The sequence below is a fragment of the Salvelinus namaycush genome, chromosome 11 (genome assembly GCF_016432855.1).
Source record: "Salvelinus namaycush isolate Seneca chromosome 11, SaNama_1.0, whole genome shotgun sequence".
Classification (NCBI taxonomy): Eukaryota; Metazoa; Chordata; class Actinopteri; order Salmoniformes; family Salmonidae; genus Salvelinus; species Salvelinus namaycush.
This window is the reverse complement of record NC_052317.1, coordinates 22,229,454-22,243,666: the sequence shown is the minus strand read 5'-3', so window position 1 is coordinate 22,243,666 and position 14,213 is coordinate 22,229,454. Positions and strand designations below refer to the sequence as shown.

Here is a 14,213-nt window from a genome sequence, read left to right as displayed (position 1 = left end):
CGTTGTTTGAACACCTTTTGTAAATACTGTGTAATAAACCCTTTACAAAATGATTTATACCGGATTTGGTGGAGTTTTATCACTGAGTGTAAGGAGGTTTTTAAACGTTTCCCTTGGGTGTTTTTCAAGGAGATCTTCCTCTACATCCTGGAGACGTCCACCAGCTCCTATGATCATAAATGGATGGTGATCCAGAGCCTCACCAGGATCTGTGCAGGTTAGTGTCTGTCTACTGTACTTCTCACTATCGGGGACTTGTCTATCTGTATTCCTTTCTCTTTGGTGTTCTGTCCCCTCCAGGTCTGATACCACCTCCCACTACTGAGGCTTTGACAGACATACATTCACCTCTGTGTCTTCTCTCTCCTCACAGACGCCCAGAGTGGTGGATATCTATGTCAACTATGACTGTAACCTGAATTCTGCTAATATATTTGAGAGGCTGGTCAATTACCTATCTAAGATAGCATAGGGCAGAGTGGGGCATGAGCTTGGCACCACACCTGCTCAGGTAAAATATGCTTCCAATGGACACTCACCTTCCATACATCTCTTTCCTGTTGTGTGACCATTTTAAATGTGTTAATTTGTTGTAGGAGCTGAGCTTGAGGAAAAAGGGTCTGGAGTGTCTAGTGTCTATCCTCAAGTGTATGGTGGAGTGGAGCAATGATCAGTCTGTGAACCCCAACTCTCAGACCAGTCTAGGTAAGATACCACTTACCTACAGTACTACCTACTGTTGAATAAGAGCCAATGCGTTTCCTCTGAGACCAAGTCATCCTCATTCATAACTACTGCAGTAGCCTAGGGGCTTCTTAATGACCCACAAACCCACTGAGGCCCTGCTTCCACCCATATCTCTAACTACACATCTGACATCTCTCTGCGGCGCAGACTCAATTATATTTGTGTTTATCACGACATGTTCCATTGCTGATCTGGATCTGCTTTGCTCTCTGTCTTTGTTGTTCTAAAGAAGAGCAGGTAAAGCATCAAATCTATTCCTATACTCATGGTTCCAGTTAGTTAGAGACTGAGGTTGATCTTGAATGTCAGTTTTAGCAAAACTGATAGTCAAGTAGCGACCCTTCAGTTTGTTGTGTGGCCCTGTATTTGCTAACCTGCTGTGAGCACTAGTGGTGTTCAGGCTTACAGCAGCAGACCTCGTAGTGAGCCCCTGAGACCTCTGACAGGGTTTTATAAAGGGAAGGGTAATTCTTGACATTATGGGATGTCCCTACGTGCCACCCCTCCCCTCTGTAGGTCAGGAGTAGCCCGCGGAGCAGGAGCCCAGTGAGAGTACCAAGCCCCCAGAGAGTATCAACCACTACGGCAGCCTCAACTCCCTGGACTCCAATGCCTCCTCAGGCATCGGCTCCTACAGCACCCTCATGTCAGGAACGGACAACGCAGAGCAGTTTGAGGTCCTCACGCAGCAGAAGGAGATCATCGAGCAAGGCATCGACTTGTAAGTGTGTGGGAGACTGGAAGTAATGTCAGAGCAGCTTTCACTTGCATCCTAAATAACTAATCATTAGGATTTGTAGATCAGTCATTCTGCTCAGTCGGTGAAAAGTGACCGAGCAGAATTTGTGCTCTCAAATGTGCCTGTGTCATACAGATGTGACATTTCCCCCGCTCTCTCTTCCTGTGCAGGTTCAACAAGAAGCCAAAGAGGGGCATCCAGTATCTACAGGAGCAAGGCATGCTGGGTACCATGCTGGAGGACCTAGCTCAGTTTCTGCATCAGGAGGAGAGGCTAGATTCTGTAAGGACCTGCTGGAACTACATAACACACAATGGGATTCACTGCCTGTTAGCCTTCAAGGGGCAGTTTACCAGACACGTATTAAGCCTAGTCCTGGACAAAACATCAAGCTCAATATGTCTGGGGAAACTGCCCCTAAAAGATCTGTCTTAATCTGAGATGTTTTTCTGTGTTAAATGTCAAACTTTTGTTGTTCTCACTTTTTTTTGTCCACAAATATATTGAATATACAGTGTACACTATATTTTCATTGTTTATGTGTATGTTGAAGTTCCTCTGTATGGACTTTGCTTTTCAGACTCAGGTGGGTGAGTTCATCGGGGATAACGAGCGCATTAATAAAGAGGTGATGTACGCCTACGTGGACCAGATGGATTTCCAAGGCAAGGACTTTGTCTCGGCTCTGCGTATGTTCCTGGAGGGCTTCCGTCTGTCCGGAGAGGCCCAGAAGATCGATCGACTCATGGAGAAATTTGCGGCCAGATATTTAGAATGTAACCAAGGGTGAGTGTCTCTCTGGCATCTCACTAGACAGACCCCATGGTGTGGGTTAATGGATGATGTTGGTAGTTATGTTATTGCACAGTAGATGTTATGACATTGGGCTTTTTTTCTAATCCTTCAGGCAAACTGAGTTCACCAGTGCAGATACGGCCTACGTCCTGGCTTATTCAATCATTATGTTGACAACAGACCTTCACAGTCCACAAGTAAGTCACTCAGACACTGCTTTTTTCTGTGACCTAAACATTTTTTTGACTTTTTTCCCCCCTCTTCCAGGTGGAGAATAAAATGACGAAAGAGCAATACATCAAGATGAATCGAGGAATCAACGACAGCAAAGATTTATCTGAGGAGTACCTGTCAGCCATTTACGATGAAATCGCAGGGAAGAAAATAGCCATGAACGACGCAAAAAAAATCACCCTCAAATCCAGCAAGTCTCTTTTCTGTTGCTGGTGGACATAATGACAAGGGTCAAGAAGGAAACAAGCACACTACATGGACTCAAAGCTAGTCTGTCCTCAGAGGCACAGTGATGGCATCAACATTATTGTCTTGTGTGGTTAGGTGTTGACACTGTGTACAGTAGGTGTGTGTTTGTGTGTGAGAGCATGCTCACTGAGTGTCTGTCTGTTTTGTCCCCAGGTGTGGCCAATGAGAAGCAGCGGCGTCTGCTGTATAACGTAGAGATGGAGCAGATGGCTAAGACAGCCAAGGCCCTGATGGAGGCAGTCAACCATGTCCAGGCTCCCTTCACCAGCGCCACGCACCTAGACCACGTCAGACCCATGTTCAAGGTAACCCGCCTAGGCCACGTCAGACGCATAGAATTAGAATAAATGACTGTTAGGATAAGAATTAGAATGAAACTGATTCTATTTATATGGTCCGACTAATGTTTAAGGTGCAACATCTGTTACGTCACCATTACTCACAGTAGTAATGCATTCCCTTCAGTATTAAAATGGGATTGTAGTTGATGCTGGAACCAAATGCAGAATACCAATTCTAAGACAGTATTACACATTACACATTTTTACACTCAAATGTAATATTTTTTGCACCAACATCCTAGGTCTGGAAATCCAAATAAATCTTTATTTTTGTACTGACCTTGTGTGTGTTTTTCCCCAGTTGGCATGGACCCCGTTCTTAGCAGCGTTCAGTGTGGGTCTTCAGGACTGTGATGACACTGAGGTAGCCTCTCTGTGTCTGGAGGGGATCTGCTGTGCCATCAGGATAGCCTGCATCTTCACCATCCAACTGGAACGTGATGCGCACATCCAGGCCCTGGCGCGGTTCACCCTGCTCACAGCCAGCTGTGGTATCTCTGAGATGAAACAGAAGAACATCGACACCATCAAGACCCTCATCGCTGTCGCCCACACTGACGGAAACTACCTGGGCAACTCCTGGCATGAGGTTAGAATCTCTTCCATATTATCGTCTTACATAGTACAGTCACTGTATTTCAATATTTCGGACCAACCAGGACGTTATTATAGAAGAGAATATCCTCAATGACTTAGGTCGGCGTTGCTCCCAGTACATTTTTTTACCAACCAGTATCCTAAAAGAGAACTTGACTCAATAGCTAAATAAAGGATGATTAGTATAGTAACCCTCCATTAAAATCCCATCTGAAAGGTTCTCCTCTGTTCTCTCCTGGCCTCCACAGATCTTGAAGTGTATCAGTCAGTTGGAGCTGGCCCAGCTGATCGGGACGGGGGTGAAGGCCCGTTACATCTCAGGGACGGTCCCGGCCAGAGGGGGCCTCCTGGCCAGCCGGAGAGAGCAGGCCTCAGACAGCTCAAAGTACAAGGGACTGGGTGAGTCCTCTTTCCTTTTCATTGATAGTCTGCCTTCCAAATGGCACACTTTTCCCTATTCCACCCTAACCCCATAGATCTTTGGTCAATATAGGGAATACTAGGGGGTTATTTGGGATGCACCCAGGCTGTTGGATTAGATACCCTTTAGGCTACTGTCACAATGGCTAGTTTTGCTGTACGTGTATGTCAGTGTTTATCTTAGTGATAATGTCATATCATGGTTAATTGTTTGATATTTTCATATAATGTAGTGTTATGTGTCGTTGTTTGACTAAGGGGTTTGCTTGAAACGTGAACCTTCAGCTTTTTCTCATTACACATTGTTTGTCTTGCAGTTGGAGGTAATGTGGACCGTTAACAGATAGCTAGTATTCAGGAGTCCATTGGAGAGGCAAGCTCCCAGAGTGTATTCGTTGCTGTTGACAGGTAGGCTGATAAAATGGGCCTTCTGATGGAATTTAATCAATATGTTGTTTCCCCTCTCCAGTTTTATTACGCAATAAACCTTTATCCTGTATAATGCCTCCTCTCCCCATAAGATCATAAAAACGCTCACTTTTGCAGATGGAGAAAACGTCATATTTTTATGTTTTTTCGGGATATTTACTGGGTCTACCTGACTGGATGGCAATGCAATAGGTCGGTATCAGTTACATTTTATCCTAACTGTACATTTTTATCCAATGATGTGTAGGGGTGGCAAGTAGCCTCGGTTAGAGTGTTGGGGCAGTAACCGAAAGGTTGCTGGTTTGATACCCGGAGCCGAAAAGGTGAAACATTTTTATTCTGTAGCTGTACTCTTGAGCAAGGCACTTAACCCCAATTGCTCCAGGGGTGCTGGTGGCCCTGGCCATGACCCCATACCCTGTGGGGAGTAGGGTTATACAAGAAACACATTTGCGTTACACACTTGTGGGTAACAGGACAAATATAAGCACCCTCCAAATAATTTCTTTGATATAGTTTTGAAGCGCCATGCTTGATCGAGTGAAACTGAATGTATTGCCTGAAATATGAATAATAACAGATTGAAATGAATTTGTTCACTCTATGCAGTTGATTTTGTCCGGTGGTTATGTGCTGTATTAATGGACGAGCTAGCCTCACCAACACACCCATGCATGTTTAGCCTTCAGAAGATGGTGGAGATCTCCTACTACAACATGGGTCGCATCAGGCTTCAGTGGTCCAAAATTTGGGAAGTCATCGGGGATCATTTTAACACGGTACTGGTTTATATTTTTATATTTGTTTGGGGGGAAAAAAATCCATAATTGGCAAGTATTTATAGTGCTGTTCACCTGCTGTTTTAGTGTTGATGTTGAAGTAGATGTTGAGAGATTGATGTGTTTGTAACTCTACAGGTTGGATGTAACTCCAATGAGGATGTCGCTATATTTGCCGTGGATTCCCTGAGGCAGCTGTCTATGAAATTCTTAGAGAAAGGAGAGCTCGCCAACTTCCGATTCCAGAAGGATTTCTTGAGGCCTTTCGAACATATAATGAAAAAGAACAGGTCAACTTTGTTTTATTTTGTAATGCATGAAAGGAAATTCCAATGCTGGTCAGAAATGTATCCTGCATCCTTTGTTGCCTAAAACAATTCAAACCTTGAAATGATTCAGCTATTCAGACATTGCAATGATTCAGTAAATCAAACCTTGAAAACGATTCAGATCTTACAATGATACAATGATTCAATAATGATTCAATGATGCCATTGCCTACAGGTCTCCCACCATTCGAGACATGGTGGTGAGGTGTATAGCTCAGATGGTGAACTTCCAGACTGGGAACATCCGGTCGGGGTGGAAGAACATCTCAGTGTTCCACCTGGCCGCCTCAGACCAGGACAAGAGCATCGTGGAGCTGGCCTTCCAGACCACCGGCTATATCATCAGTAAGTGTTGGGTTATATGACTAACACTAGAGTCCTTGGTCAATGACACTACTTACCGCTGTAAACATTAAGAATAATATAGGATGGTAGTGCACGGAGAAACTCAAAACAGAAACATTGAACACTTATTTATTCCTTTTTCCTTTTTATACAGTACCAGTCAAACGTTTGGACACACCTACTCATTCCAGTTCTTATTTTGACTATTTCCTACATTGTAGAATAATAGTGAAATAACACATGGAATCATGTAGTAACCAAAAGTGTTAACCAAATCCAAAAATATTTTATATTTGAGATTCTTCAAAGTAGCCACCCTTTGCCTTGATGACAGCTTTGCACACTCTTGACATTCTCTCAACCAGCTTCATGAGGTAGTCACCTGGAATGCATTTAAATTAACAGGTGTGCCTTGGAAAGAAATTCCACAAATTAACTTTTAACTTCTTAATGCGTTTGAGCCAATCAGTGGTGTTGTGACATGGTAAGGGTAGGTAACCACATCAGCCACGCTGATCCTCAACATGGGGGCCCCTCAGGGGTGCGTGCTCTCCTGTACTCCCTGTTCACCCATGACTGCATGGCCAAGCATGACTCCAACACCATCATTAAGTTTGCCAACGACACAGCGGTGGTAGGCCTGATCACCGACAATGATGAGACAGCCTATAGGGAGGATGTCAGAGACCTGGCAGTGTGGTGCCAGGATAACAACCTCTCCCTCAACGTGATCAAGACAAAGGAGATGATTGTGGACTACAGGAAAAGGAGGACTGAGCATGCCCCCATTCTCATTGACAGGACTGTAGTGGAGCAGGTTGAGAGCTTCAAGTTCCTTGGTGTGCACATCACCAACAGATCCTCAAAGAGTTCAAAGAGTTCCTCAGATCCTCAAAGAGTTCTACAGCTGCACCATCCAGAGCATCCTGACTAGTTGCATCACCGCCTGGTATGGCAACTGCTCGGCCTCTGACTGCAAGGCACTACAGGGTAGTGCGTACGGCCCAGTACATCACTGGGACAAAGCTTCCTGCCACCAGGACCTCTGTACCAGGTGGCGTCAGAGGAAGGCCCTAAAAATTGCCAAAGATTCCAGCCACCCAAATCTTAGACTGTTCTCTCTGCAAGCGGTACCGGAGCGCCAAGTCTAGGTCCAAAAGACTTCTTAACAGCTTCTACCCCCAAGCCATAAGACTCCTGAACAGCTAATCAAATGGCTACCCAGACTATTTGCATTGTCCCCACCCATTTTTTATTTTTCTTTCTTTTTTTACTTCAGCTCATTTTAGTAAATACTTTCTTAACACTTATTTTTCTTAACTGCATTGTTGATTAAGGGCTTGTAAGTAAGCATTTCACTGTAAGGTCTACACGTGTTGTATTCGGCGCATGTGACAAATATATATTTTTTTAATTTGATACAGAAGATCAGGAAGACCAAGTCCATATTATGGCAAGAACAGAAACGACAGTCCGTTACTTTAAGACATGAAGTTCAGTCAATGCAAAAACCATCAAGCGCTATGATGAAACTGGCTCTTATGAGGACTGCCACAGGAAAGGAATACCCAGAGTTACCTCTGCTACAGAGGATAAGGTCATTAGAGTTACCAGCCTCAGAATTTGCAGCGCAAATAAATGCTTCACAGATTTCAAGTAACAGACACATCTCAACATCAACTGTTCAGAGGAGACTGAACATGTGTGATGTGTGAATCAGGCCTTCATGGTCGAATTGCTGCAAAGAAACCACTACTAAAGGCCACCAATAAGAATAAGAGACTAGGTTGGGCCAAGAAACACGAGCAATGGATATTAGACTGGTGGAAATCTTTCCATTGTTCTGATGAGTCCAAATTGGAGATTTTTGCTTCCAACCGCCGTGTCTTTGTGAGACGCAGAGTAGGTGAAAAGATGATCTTCACATGTGTGGTTCCCACCGTGAAGCATGGATGAGGAGGTGTGATTGGTGCGGGGGTGCTTTGCTGGTGACACTGTCTGTGGTTTTATTTAGAATTCAAGACACACTTAACCAGCATGGCTACCAAAGCATTCTGCAGCGATATACGCCATCCCATCTGGTTTGCGCTTAGTCCCACTATCATTCGTTTTTAGGACAATGACCCAACACACCTCCAGGCTGTGTAAGAGCTATTTGACCAAGAAGGAGAGTGATGGAGTGCTGCATCAGATGACCTGGCCTCCACAATCACCTGACCTCAACCAAATTGAGATGGTTTGGGATGAGTTGGACCGCAGAGTGATAGAAAAGCAGCCAACAAGTGCTCAGCATATTTGGGAACTCCTTCAAGACTGTTGGAAAAGAATACCAGGTGAAGCTGGTTGAGAGAATACCAGGAGTGTGCTAAGCTGTCATCATGGCAAAGGGTGGCTACTTTGAAGAATATAAAATATATTTTGTTTTTTTAAACACTTTTTTTGGTTACTACATGATTCAATGTGTTATTTCATAGTTTTGACGTCTTTACTATTATTCTACAATGTAGAAAATAGTAAAAATAAAGAAAAACCTTGAATGAGTAGGTGTGTCCAAACCTTTTGATTGGTACTGTATATACATTTTAAAGTGTATTTTTCATTTTTGTTCTCAGCAAATGTATTTGCGAAACACTTCCCGGCCACCATCGACTCCTTCCAGGATGCTGTGAAGTGTCTGTCTGAGTTTGCCTGTAACGCATCCTTCCCTGACACCAGCATGGAATCCATCCGCCTCATACGCCACTGTGCCAAATATGTGTCTGAGAGGCCACAGGTGAGCACTATATAGCAAAGGAGTTCAAGTAGCCTACTCGGAGATAATACTAGGATGTGAAATACAAGGGCAGAAGTCCTAAGTAATGTATTAAACCCCTCTGCATGGCCATCAGACTGTCTAACCCTGTCTAAAACACTCTCCTCCCTCTCTTGCCAGGCCTTCGAGGACTAGTGATGACATGAATGTAGCCCCGGAGGACCGGGTGTGGGTGAGGGGGTGGTTCCCCATCCTGTTTGAGCTGTCCTGCATCATCAACAGGTGTAAACTGGACATCAGGACCAGGTAAAGCCCCTCTCATCCTACCTGGGACAAACTTCTAGTGAGTCTTTCCTAGCCAATGTGCTTCTGCAATTCTTGCTCTTTGGGGTTTAGGTCGGTATGTGTCAAGTGCTGATGTAAAAAGGCTTTATAAAATACAGTTGATTGAATACCAGTGTCCCTAGTCCTTGTTTGCCAATTTACTGATTGAGTTCCACTAGTGATGTGATCATCCCTGCTTTTGTTGCCTTAATATATAAAACAGCATAAAATAACTTTGAGTGTGAACCCTCTACAAATAAATCATCCCTGTTTCCTTGTCATTGCTCTAGGGGCCTGACTGTGATGTTTGACATTATGAAGACCTACGGTCACACCTACGAGAAACACTGGTGGCAGGATCTGTTCATGACAACATGAAACTGCCAGAGCAGCAAACTGAGGTAAGAAGCTCAAGTTGAAAGGAACTTTGTGTCATAGTCAGAATACATAGCGTGTGTTGGGCCCTATGGGTCCTGGTCAAAAGTAGAGCACTATATAGGGAATAAGGTGCCAAATGCTGTATACTAATGAGCTTCATTTTCCCCTTTAAACCCAGAAAGCTGAATGGATGACTACCACCTGTAACCATGCACTTTACGCCATCTGTGATGTCTTCACTCAGTACTTTGAGTTTCTCAGTGATATTCTCCTGGACCATATCCTGTCTCAACTGTACTGGTGTGTACATTAAGGTGAGAGAAGAGGTCTTGTTGTCCATGTCTCATCTAAAACACCTCAAGAGTTTTAGGCCTCTCTCTCTCTCTTCCTTCTCGCTTTCTGACCTGCTTTCTTCTCTCTCTCTCTCTCTCTGAACTGCTTTGTCTGACCTGGTCTCTCTCTTCCCTCTCTCTCTGACCTGCTCTCTCTGACCTGCTCTCTCTAACCTGGTCTCTCTCTTCCCTCTTTCTGACCTGCTCTCTTTCTCTCCCCTCTCTTTCTGACCTGCTCTCTCTACCTCTGAACTGCTCCCACCTCTCTCTCTCGCTCCCCTCTCTAACTCACCCTCCCTCTGACCTCTGTCTCTCCTCAGACAACGAGCAGCTGGCACGCTCAGGGACCAACTGTCTGGAAAACGTGGTCATTCTGAACAGGGTGAAGTTCCACCCAGAGACGTGGGACAAAACCTGCGACTGTATGCTGGAGATCTTCAAAACAACCATCCCTCATGCGTAAGACCCTTTTGCTATCACAGGAAGTGCTTTACTACAATAGGGATTTCATATTGACTGTCTTGTGTATGTTTTTATGTTCTATGAACTTGACCACCTAGAGGTGATAACAGCAGTAGATTGACTCTGTTCTGTAATTGGGCATCCTCTCCTTAGGTTGTTGACGTGGAGACCAGCAGGAACGGAAGGAGAGCTGATGCCACTGTACGACTCCTCAAACCTGGTAGGTTTACTGCTCATCTGTGTTTGCCACCCCCCTTTTACCATTTATTTGGTTTATGTTTGAGACTTTACACTGACTTCCCAGTACACTACTTCTTAACACTCTCATAGAAATGGGATCGTCATGCTGAATTGTGATTATGTATGATAAGGTGTGTTTGATTTGGATCTCTTTTAGTCCCCATTTGGACTAATCTTCCAAGAGTCCTTAAACATTCAAATACAATTTATAATACAAACACATTTTCACATATAACACACTATTACAAACATACATAATATACTAACATAATGACCCAATAAATACTCAATCTAAAAAATATTGATTCTTCATCTACTATAGTCCCACAAAATGTCTATGTATTATATTTAAATTGTTTTAAAATAATGTTTAAATGTATATATTGAAAGGTTTCTAGTTTGCTCAGTTAATTTATTCCATTTCTTTATTGCTCTAAATCGAAATGTTATTTTGCCTATTTCTCTTTTCTGTCTGGATAACGCATAGATGGTGGACAATCTATTCCTAGTATTTACGGAATGTCTGTCTCTTACCAACTGAATACCGTTGTGAATAGAACTTGGCCGTTTTAAATGATGTATATTATGAAATAAAATAAGCATGTTTTTTTCAATTATCTTGTCGATTGATGACCAACCAAGAACATTGCGCATGACTGCAACAGAAGAACCATATCTCCACCTTAAAACAATCCTTGCTGCTTTGTTCTGTGCATTCTGCAGCCTCCTAACTTCACTTGATGATGCATTTCCCCAGACCACAGAACAGTAGTTCACCTGACTCTCAATTAATGCTTGTGTTATTTGCTGAATAATTTTTCCTGGTAAATATTTAGCCATCCTTCTGATTATGCATGCTGTTTTAATAATTTTTTTTTTTACATAGATTAGTTATTTGAGACGACCATGATAAGCAGTTGTCTAGCTGCACTCCCAATAGTTTGGTTTCTGCCACTTCTTCAATTTGTACTCCTCCCATACTTAATTGTATCCCATGCTGTTTTGGCCTTTTCCTAGTTGAACAGACCAACATAACTTTGGGTTTCTTGGTGTTTAAAACAAATTTGTTTTGGCAAACCCACTCCCTGATATTCTCCAAATCTCCTTGTAAAGCCTGCTGTACCCGTTGAACCGATTGTCTTGCTGTATAAATTGTAGTATCATCTGCAAATATAGTCGCTTGAGTTTCAACTAAGGCATAGAGAAGGTCGTTGGTATATATTAAATAAAGAAGTGGCCCAAGGCAGCTGCCCAAGAAAATTAACCATTGATATAGGTGTACTGTTTCCTGTCAGTTAGATATGACTGTACCCAATTCAATGCTACCTCCTTAAAACCATAATGCATTCATTTTGTCAAAATTCTTTCATGATCCACTAAATCAAATGCTGCACTGAAATGTAAAAATAGTACACCCACAAACTTGCCATTATCCATAGCATTGAGCCACTGGTCAGTCATGTCAACCAATGCAGTGGTAGTGGAATGGTTTTTGCGATAAGCATGCTGTGTTGAATCTAAGCTACATACAAGTCCTTCTCTGGTGTATTCAGGACTCCATATCCCAGAAGTCAGTGGACATTCAGACTCGTACAGAGGACCAGCAGTCACTGTGCAGTGTGGACAGGATCTCCCTGGAGAACCAGAGGCAGAGAACGTACAGTGGCTCCTCAGGCACATATGAGGACGGCCCCAAAGCTAGGACCCCAGCCAGTGAGTTTGTTTGACGGTTTACTGGGCAAGTCCCTACTCCCTGGCTCCTAGACAGCCCTCCCTAGATTTTCTCTCACCCTTGCCAATGCCTTTGTCTCTCAAATAACATTTTATTGGTCACATACACATATATTTTTCAGATGTTATTGTGGGTGTAGCGAAATGCTTGTGTTTCTAGCTCCAATAGTGCAGTAATATCTAACAATTCACAACAATACAAACAAATCTAAAAGTAAAATAATGGAATTAAGAAATATATAAATATTAGGGCGACATGTCGGAGTGGCATTGACTAAAATACAGTAGTATAGATTACAGTATATACATATGAAATTAGTAAAGCAGTATGTAAACATTATTAAAGTGACTAGTGTTCCATTGATAAAGTGACCAGTGATTCTATGTATATAGGGCAGCAGCCTCTAAGGTGCAGGGTTTAGTAACCGGGTGGTGCTTGGCTAGTGATGGCTATTTAACAGTCTGATGGCCTTGAGATAGAAGCTGTTTTTCAGTGTCTCGTCCCAGCTTTGATGCACCTGTACTGACCTCGCCTTCTGGATGATAAGAGGGTGGACAGGCTGTGGCTCGAGTGGTTGATGTCCTTGATGATCTTTTTGGCCTTCCTGTGACATCGGGTGCTGTAGGTGTCCCGGAGGGCAGGCAGTGTGCCGCCGGTAATGCGTTGGGCAGACCGCACCAGCCTCTGGAGAGCCCTGCAGTTGCCGTACCAGGCGGTGATACAGCCCGACAGGATGCTCTCAATTGTGCATCTGTAAATGTTTGTGAGGGTTTGTTACGCCTTCTTCTCCACACTGTCTGTGTGGGTGGACCATTTCAGATCGTCAGTGATGTGTACGCCGAGGAACTTGAAGTTTTCTACCTTCTCCACTGCTGTCCCATCGATGTGGAGAGTGGCGTGCTCCCTCTGCTGTTTCCTGAAGTCCACGATCAGCTCCTTCATTTTGTTGACGATGAGGGTGACGTTATTTTCCTGGCACCACAGGGCCCTCACCTCCTCCCTGTAGACTGTCTCAGCATTGTTGGTAATCAGGCCTACTATGGTTGTGTCGTCTGCAAACTTGATGATTAAGGGAGGCGTGTGTGGCCACACAGTCATGGGTGAACAGGGAGTACAGGAGGGGGCTGAGCACGCATCCTTGTGGGTCCCCTGTGTTGAGGAGCAGTGTAGTGGAGGTGTTGTTTCCTCCATTCACCACCTGGGGGCTAGCCCGTCAGGAAGTCCAGGACGCAATTGCACAGGGCGGGGTTGAGACCCAGGGCCTCAAGCTTAATGATAAGATTGGTGGGTACTATGGTGTTGAAGGCTGAGCTATAGTCAATGAACAGCATTCTTACATGGCATTCCTCTTGTCCAGATGGGATAGGGCAGTGTGCAGTGCAATGGCGATTCTATCGTCTGTGGATCTATTGGGGCGATAAGCAAACTGAAGTGGGTCTAGGGTGTCAGCTAAAGTAGAGGTGATATGATCCTTAACTAGCCTCTCAAAGCACTTCATGATGACAGAAGTGAGTGCTACGGGGTCATTTGGTTCAGTTACCTTATGCGTTCTTGGGTACAGGAACAATGGTGGACATCTTGAAGCAAGTGGGGACAGCAACTGCCTCTTCTCCCACCTGCTATTCCTCTTTCCCTCTGTTTCTCCCCGTCCCTCACGCTGCCTGTCCTGTGTCTCTCAATGTTTTTGCAGAGATGCAGGAGCAGAGGTTATTCTCAGGCTTGCTCATTAAGTGTGTGGTGCAGCTGGAGCTGATCCAGACCATAGACAACATGGTCTTCTACCCCGCCAGCAGCAGGAAGGAGGATGCAGAGAACCTGGCTGCTGCACAGGTAACCATGGAGTTTGTACTCAAGTCACACAGTTTCAATAACTGAAGGGAAAGACAGTAAGGGCAAAATGTATCTTATGACAAATCATATTTTGAGATGGGCTGTCAATGTTATTACAAACAATGACAAAACAAGTTATGAATCCTTGGTCCCTGGATG

General features: G+C 44.0%; 1 pseudogene; it reads left to right on the top strand.

Moving 5' to 3' along the window:
* Positions 1 to 14,213, top strand: part of LOC120055296 — a 32,793-nt pseudogene that overhangs the window by 16,626 nt on the left and 1,954 nt on the right.